Source organism: Orycteropus afer, unplaced genomic scaffold, assembly GCF_000298275.1.
Source record: "Orycteropus afer afer isolate SDZICR_OR568_19922 unplaced genomic scaffold, OryAfe1.0 scaffold00059, whole genome shotgun sequence".
Taxonomy (NCBI): domain Eukaryota; kingdom Metazoa; phylum Chordata; class Mammalia; order Tubulidentata; family Orycteropodidae; genus Orycteropus; species Orycteropus afer.
Window position 1 is genome coordinate 381183 of NW_006921646.1, and position 6190 is coordinate 387372.

Sequence of the window (6190 nt, forward strand, 5' to 3'; positions counted from 1 at the left end):
AAAAATATATCTATATTAATAAATGATGCTGGTTTGACACTTTATTAGATTTTGTGGTTCAACAGGATCACATTTAGAAGTTTATAAAACAGAAAAGCTTGTTTGTAATATATTCACTGTGAACTATCAGATGGTTTGGAGGAGGAAGGGGTCCCTGAGTGGTGCAAATGGGTAAGCACTGGGCCACTAAAAGATAGGCTAGTGATTCCAACACGGGCCTCAGACTCACTCAGTGGCACCTAACAACAACAGTGACTTTCACAATGGTTTTCATTTTCTTCTTCATTTATTGGTCTATATATATTCTCTATGGACTTTCCTTTTCCAAAGTATTTTCAGATCTATTTCTCTCATTTGACCTTCAGAACATTGCTATAAAGCCATGGTTTATTATCTTCTTACCAAAGATGAAGAAATTGAAGTCCAGAGAGGTAAACAGTTTCCTTAAATTTGCAAAGTTACTTGTTTATATAGCTGGCATGTCCTTGCTCCCATGTGGAAGGTCCCTAAACTGGGCCATGCTGATCCTGATGACAGTCCTAAGTAAGGATCTGAATCCCCTGTACCTTTCAAGACTAACAGACCTCTGGGAGAAGGAGAACATGCGTGGAAGAGAACCCTAAATATCCTCTTGAGCAGAAGAGAGTAGACTGACCCCAGGGTTCATGTTGAGTGCTGGGGTGAGTAGTCCAATCTCTCTGTAAATCATGCCACTGGGCCTTTTACAAACAGAGATTGCATTTGCTCCACCCCAGACTGTGTTCTGTGGGAATGTGAGGGGTGACAAGGTTGGGGGGAATGATAATCTCCATAGATGGCCACAATAGCTGAATATTTACTTCAAACCAAAGAAAACACATACTCTCCCAAACTCTCATGACTTGTCCAGTTGCTTAAAATGAATATCACTCTCTCTGTCTATCATCTTATTGTCAGACCTTTCATACTAAGTGTCTACCCAGTGAGTGATGAGTCATGTCAAACTCAGTGCTCATTGGCTTCTTTTTTAGAGTCTGTCCAATCCCAGGAGACATGGGAAACTATTTCAGTTCATGGTCTCTTTTACATCAGAAGGGGTTTCCATTTAGTGAATCCTTCCCTGACAGCAAGTTTCTCCACCTCCCCATCCTTTCCAGCTCCATGATGGTCCTGCAGGTGCCTGAGGCCCTCTGGACACCAGCTCTGACAGTGTTACTGGTGGTGCTGAGCAATCCCGTGGTCCAGGGCAGGGCTACTCCAGGTAAGTGCACAGCAGCCGTTCCTGGAGGGCCTGGCTCAAGGAACAACTGCCAGGGCCCAGACTCTGAGACAAGCTGTAGGCGGCTCATGCCATACCCCAGAGTTTTCCCTGCCCAATTAGAAAGTTAGTCTTATCCTCTTTATGCTCTTCTATGGGCCTATCCTCTCTCCAAGGAACGTAGGCACAGTGAGCGGGAAGAGGAGATGCTGCCAAGGGGTCAGTATGGTTGTCTGTTGTGGGAAATGGGGGCTAGAGGTCTGAGATTTGGAGGGACACAACTTCTAGAAGGAGGTCAGCCTCTTGGGCATCTTCCCTTCTGCATCAGAACCTTGAGGGGACATAGAGAGAGAGCTACAGGCTGCAATGTCCAGGCTCTCAGGATTACCCAGCCGATTCAGTGGTCAGGTAGAGGAACTTCATTCTTCTGGGCAGAGCAGGAGCCCACTTCCTAGGACAGTGATGTGAGGGGGAGGAAGGTGGAGAGTCAGGCTGTCATTCCAGCTCATGACCACATTCTTGTTGAAGGTCACTCTCACAACCTTTTCAGGAATTGATCAGAGTATTCGTAGCATTGGTGGAGATTTGCAGGAAGAATGAGATGAGATTTGTGGATATGTGAAAGGGACTGATGGTAGGTTACCAGAGGGCCAAGGAAGGAATAACCTGGGAGAGACTTCTTCCTCTTGCTGCCTCACTATGGCTAGTTTAATATCATGACTGCTAGGATTCTGTATGTATTTCTCAAGGTGCTTTCTAGTCCAAATTTATATCGAACATCCTGAGAAGCAGGGCTAGAGAGTAGGTCATGTTGGTTTCTCACCAACGCCCACTTTTTCTTCCACACAGCCTCCTTTAACCCCTCTGCAACTCACCTTAAGACATACTGCCTGCATTTCATTTTTCTATTTCCAGGGGTAATAGCATTTGAATCTCCTGAGTACAGCCCTCAAGCCCCAAGGCCCCTCTCCTATTTCACTGAATGTCTTGGCTGAAATGGGAGGAACTTGGCAGATGTTAGTCATAGAGGGATGATGGAACTAACTAGCACCACAGCTCAGCCTTCAGAATCCCGGAAATTAGAGTGGGATGAGGCTGGAAAAGGAGGAGGCTCGAGATGTGTCTGGATGATAGTGAGTAATGTTCCACAGGAGATGAGGGAGGCAATACCTAGATCCCAGGGAAGTGCTGGCCTACAGAATAATGTACAGTGGTGGGAATGATGGTAATCCCATAAGTGGAATGAACAGAGAGCAAAGTGTTGCCTGTGATGATGGAAGCAGGAAGGCATAGAGAGGCAAAATGTGGACTAAGGTTTGTAGGAAGAATTAGCTGAGAATATGTAGCTATGGGAGAGGAGTTGAGGGTAGATTACCACAGCATATACTCAGTAAAAACCTTCAGTGGACCTGGAGTCACATGGAAACATGGATAGAGTCAGCATGCAAGTTTCTGTAATTCCCTTCATACTTATCCAACTCCCAGTCTCAAACAGGGCAGAAGAGAAAGTCATGAGAGGACAGCCTTTAGCTTAAAGGGGCCCAGGGTAGAAAAGCTTGGTTGAGACAACCTCCATTGATTATGAGGGGATGATATAGCAGATGGGATCTCAAAACAAAAAAACCAAAGTTATGGAGGTAGCGTCATTTTAGCCCTGACAGACTTTTAAATTGAGCTTTTATGACTGAGGTTCCCTTATCACCACACTTACTATGCCAAAGTTTTAGGTCCACGGTCCCAAGTCCTCCCTGTCACATCAGCTGGGCAGTTGGAGAAGCTTATTATAGATTTGAATCTTTGAGTTGTTACTCTTTTTGTCATTCTCATACCTCAAGTAAAATCATTAGCAAAAGGAGAAGTGGTAATATCTCGTCAGCAGATGGTCAACAAAAGCTTCTCAGCAATAAAGGTCTGGTCCAAATAGCAGCTCTGCTTGAGATTTCCCAGCAGCCCATGGGCTGAACTGGCCCCTCCCTCCAGGCGTTTCTTTAGAATTTTGCACAGATTAAAATAGAGCACACATTGGAAAGGGGAAGGGACTAAGTATATTGAGCAGTGTCAGATACAATGCTACATGCTTTACATAAGTTAACTTATCTAATTCTCACAGCAGTTCCTCAAGGTAAATGGTAGTGTTGCTCTGTTCTTTTCAAGAAATGGAGATTTAGACAGGTTATTGCACAACATTACATGATAATAAGTGGTAGAGCTGGGGCTTGAAACCATATCTTCAATGTGTTCTTTTTCTCCTATCATATTGCCTCCATTATACCCTCCTCCTATAATTATGTTTTAAAATATAGACTGTTTTGAATGAGAGATGATTTCCCTTAGATAAGCACTTTTCAAACAGTGTTCTGGGCAACTCAGAGTTGCTTTAAACAAACAGTAGGAATTTCTCATACACACATAAAAAATGAAAATTTTAAATTGTGCAAAGAACCCACTCATCACTTATATTTCCTTTGCAGGTAAAATTACATCTGAAACCAAAAATGAATGGTGCTTTTATAAAAAAAAAAGTTTCCAAGTTACTTTTCTAGACTGATGGAAATATTCCCTGGTTGATAAATGGGGAGGGAAAATAAGGAATTACCTATTAAAATTACAGGAAACAGATTCAGAGCTGGGGCAGTTGAGTGGGGAGGGGCATTGACTGGCAGAGACAGAAAGACTCTTCAGACAGAAAGTCTGAAGGGGCTGGGACACAAGGCACCAGGAAAGGAAGCAGGAAAGGTGGGCTATCTGAACCAAGAAGTGGGATACTGCCTTAGCACTGACACTGTAGACTGAGGGCTTTTATGGTGACCCCTGAGGCTAATCCTACCAATTGAGCAGTGTTCTGGTTACCTAGTGCCACTCTGACAGGAATATACCACAAATGGGATGGCCTTAACAAACAGGAATATATTCTTACAATTTGGAGGCTTTAAGTCTGAGTTCAAAGTGCCAGGCTCTAGGGGCTGGATGAAATCCTTCAGCCTTGGGGTCCAGCTCTGCCTTCTGCTTCTGCTTCACTAGACCTAGAGGCATTTCTTCACTCAGACAAGCTACTGGCTGCTGAGGCTGAGAAGTCCCAAGGTTGACAAGTAAAAAGGCACAGTCCCAATATTATCAAACCACATGGCAGGCCATTACCTTAAATCCATTGTAAGTCCCAAGGTTGGCAGAGCATGGCAGGCTGCTGAACAACTACACTGCTACATGCAGGGTCCAAGCGTGCCGTAGGCTAGAGACCATTCCCCAGGCTTCTCCTTATATACAGGAAGCAGACGACATCCCAAAGGCAGCTCCTCAGCTGCTTGCGGTAGATCCCACCATGGAGTAGATTGCCAGTCCATGGGAATAACTACCACCAGCTGCCCAGCCACTCAACCAGGCCCAGCCAAGTTGACACACAAACATAACTACCACAAGCATCTTCTGATTGGGGTCACAGAAGCAGTGAGGTAGAACAGAAGTCACCAGATGGACTGAATTTATTCCAGACATCACTATGATGACAGAAGTAGCAGCTAGGTCACTCCACAACCACCCCTTCCTTTTTTCTCTTGGAAACTCCAGACTTAGTGATATCCTCAGGCAGTCTCCCCAATGTCTAAGGCTGGAGTTGGCTGCCCAGCTTCATCTGGGGCTTTTGGCTCCTCAAGTTTGGCTTCAACTTTCCCACTTCCTCTTATTTAGTCCTCTCCTGACGTGGACAAAATCATGTGACCATCCTATTTAAAAACACATTTACAGCTTCACCACATATTAAAAATTGTCTCAGAAGTTACGTGGTACACTTGTCTGGTATTGTTGTTGTTGTTAGGTGCCTTTAAGTCCGACTCAACGCATAGCGACCCCTCCTTGGGTTTCCGAGGCAGTATCAGTACGGAAGTAGATTGCCCCATCTTGCTTCCGAGGAGCAGCTGGTGTCTTTGAACCGCCAGGCTTCTGGTTAGCACTATGCTACCAGAGCTCCCTGTCTGGTATTAAAATGTAGAAAATCTAATTAACAAAATGAACTCAGCACAGAAAATTATACAGAACAAAATTTCAACACCACAATAAATGAATAAAAACCACAGGATGATAGCAGTAAATTCATACCTATCAATAATCACACTGAGAGTAAGTGGATTAAATGCACCAGTCAAAAGATAAAGACCAGGCAGAATGGATAAGAAAATAGGACTCATCCATATAGTGCCTACAAGAAACTTACCTGAGATACAAAAATAAGCTAAAAATCAAAGGATGGAAAAAAATGTATCAAGCAAACAGCAACCAAAAAAAGAACAAGAGTAACAATATTTATTTCTAATAAAACAGACTTCAAGACAAAAATTAGCATAAGAGACAAGGGGGAGCATTATGTAATGATTAAAGGGTCAATCCAGTCAGAGGATAGAACTATAATAAATTTCTATGCACTTAATGAAACAGCCCCCAAATATATAAACACTAACAGGATTGAAAAAAGAAATAGACAACTCTGGTAGCGTAGTGCCTAAGGCACTTCACTGCTAATCAGAAGGCTGGCGGTTCAAACCCAGCAGCCACTCCTCGGAAGGAAGTTTGGGCATCTACTTCTGTAGTAATACTGCCTCAGAAATGCAAGAGGGGTCACTACGAGTCGAGTCTGACTTGACTGCACATAACAACAACTCCACAATAATAGTAGGAGATTTTGACACACCACTTTTGATGAAGGAAGGAACAACTAGAAAGAAACTCCACAAAGATACAGAAGATCTAAATAACACAATCAACCAAGTGGACCATATAGACACTCTACAGAATACACAGAACTCTATTTATATACAGAATACTCTACCCAACAAAAACACAATGCCTGCTCTTTTCCAGTGACAGGGATCATCTCCAGAACAGACCATTTGTTAGGCCACAAAGCAAGTTTCAATAAATTTAGAAACATCGAAATAATACAAACCGTCCACTTGGATCACA

General features: G+C 43.4%; 1 pseudogene; it reads left to right on the forward strand.

Moving 5' to 3' along the window:
• The first annotated feature begins 1140 nt into the window (after nt 1–1140).
• The window catches only part of LOC103195799, a 124176-nt pseudogene continuing 119126 nt past the window's right edge, over nt 1141–6190 (forward strand).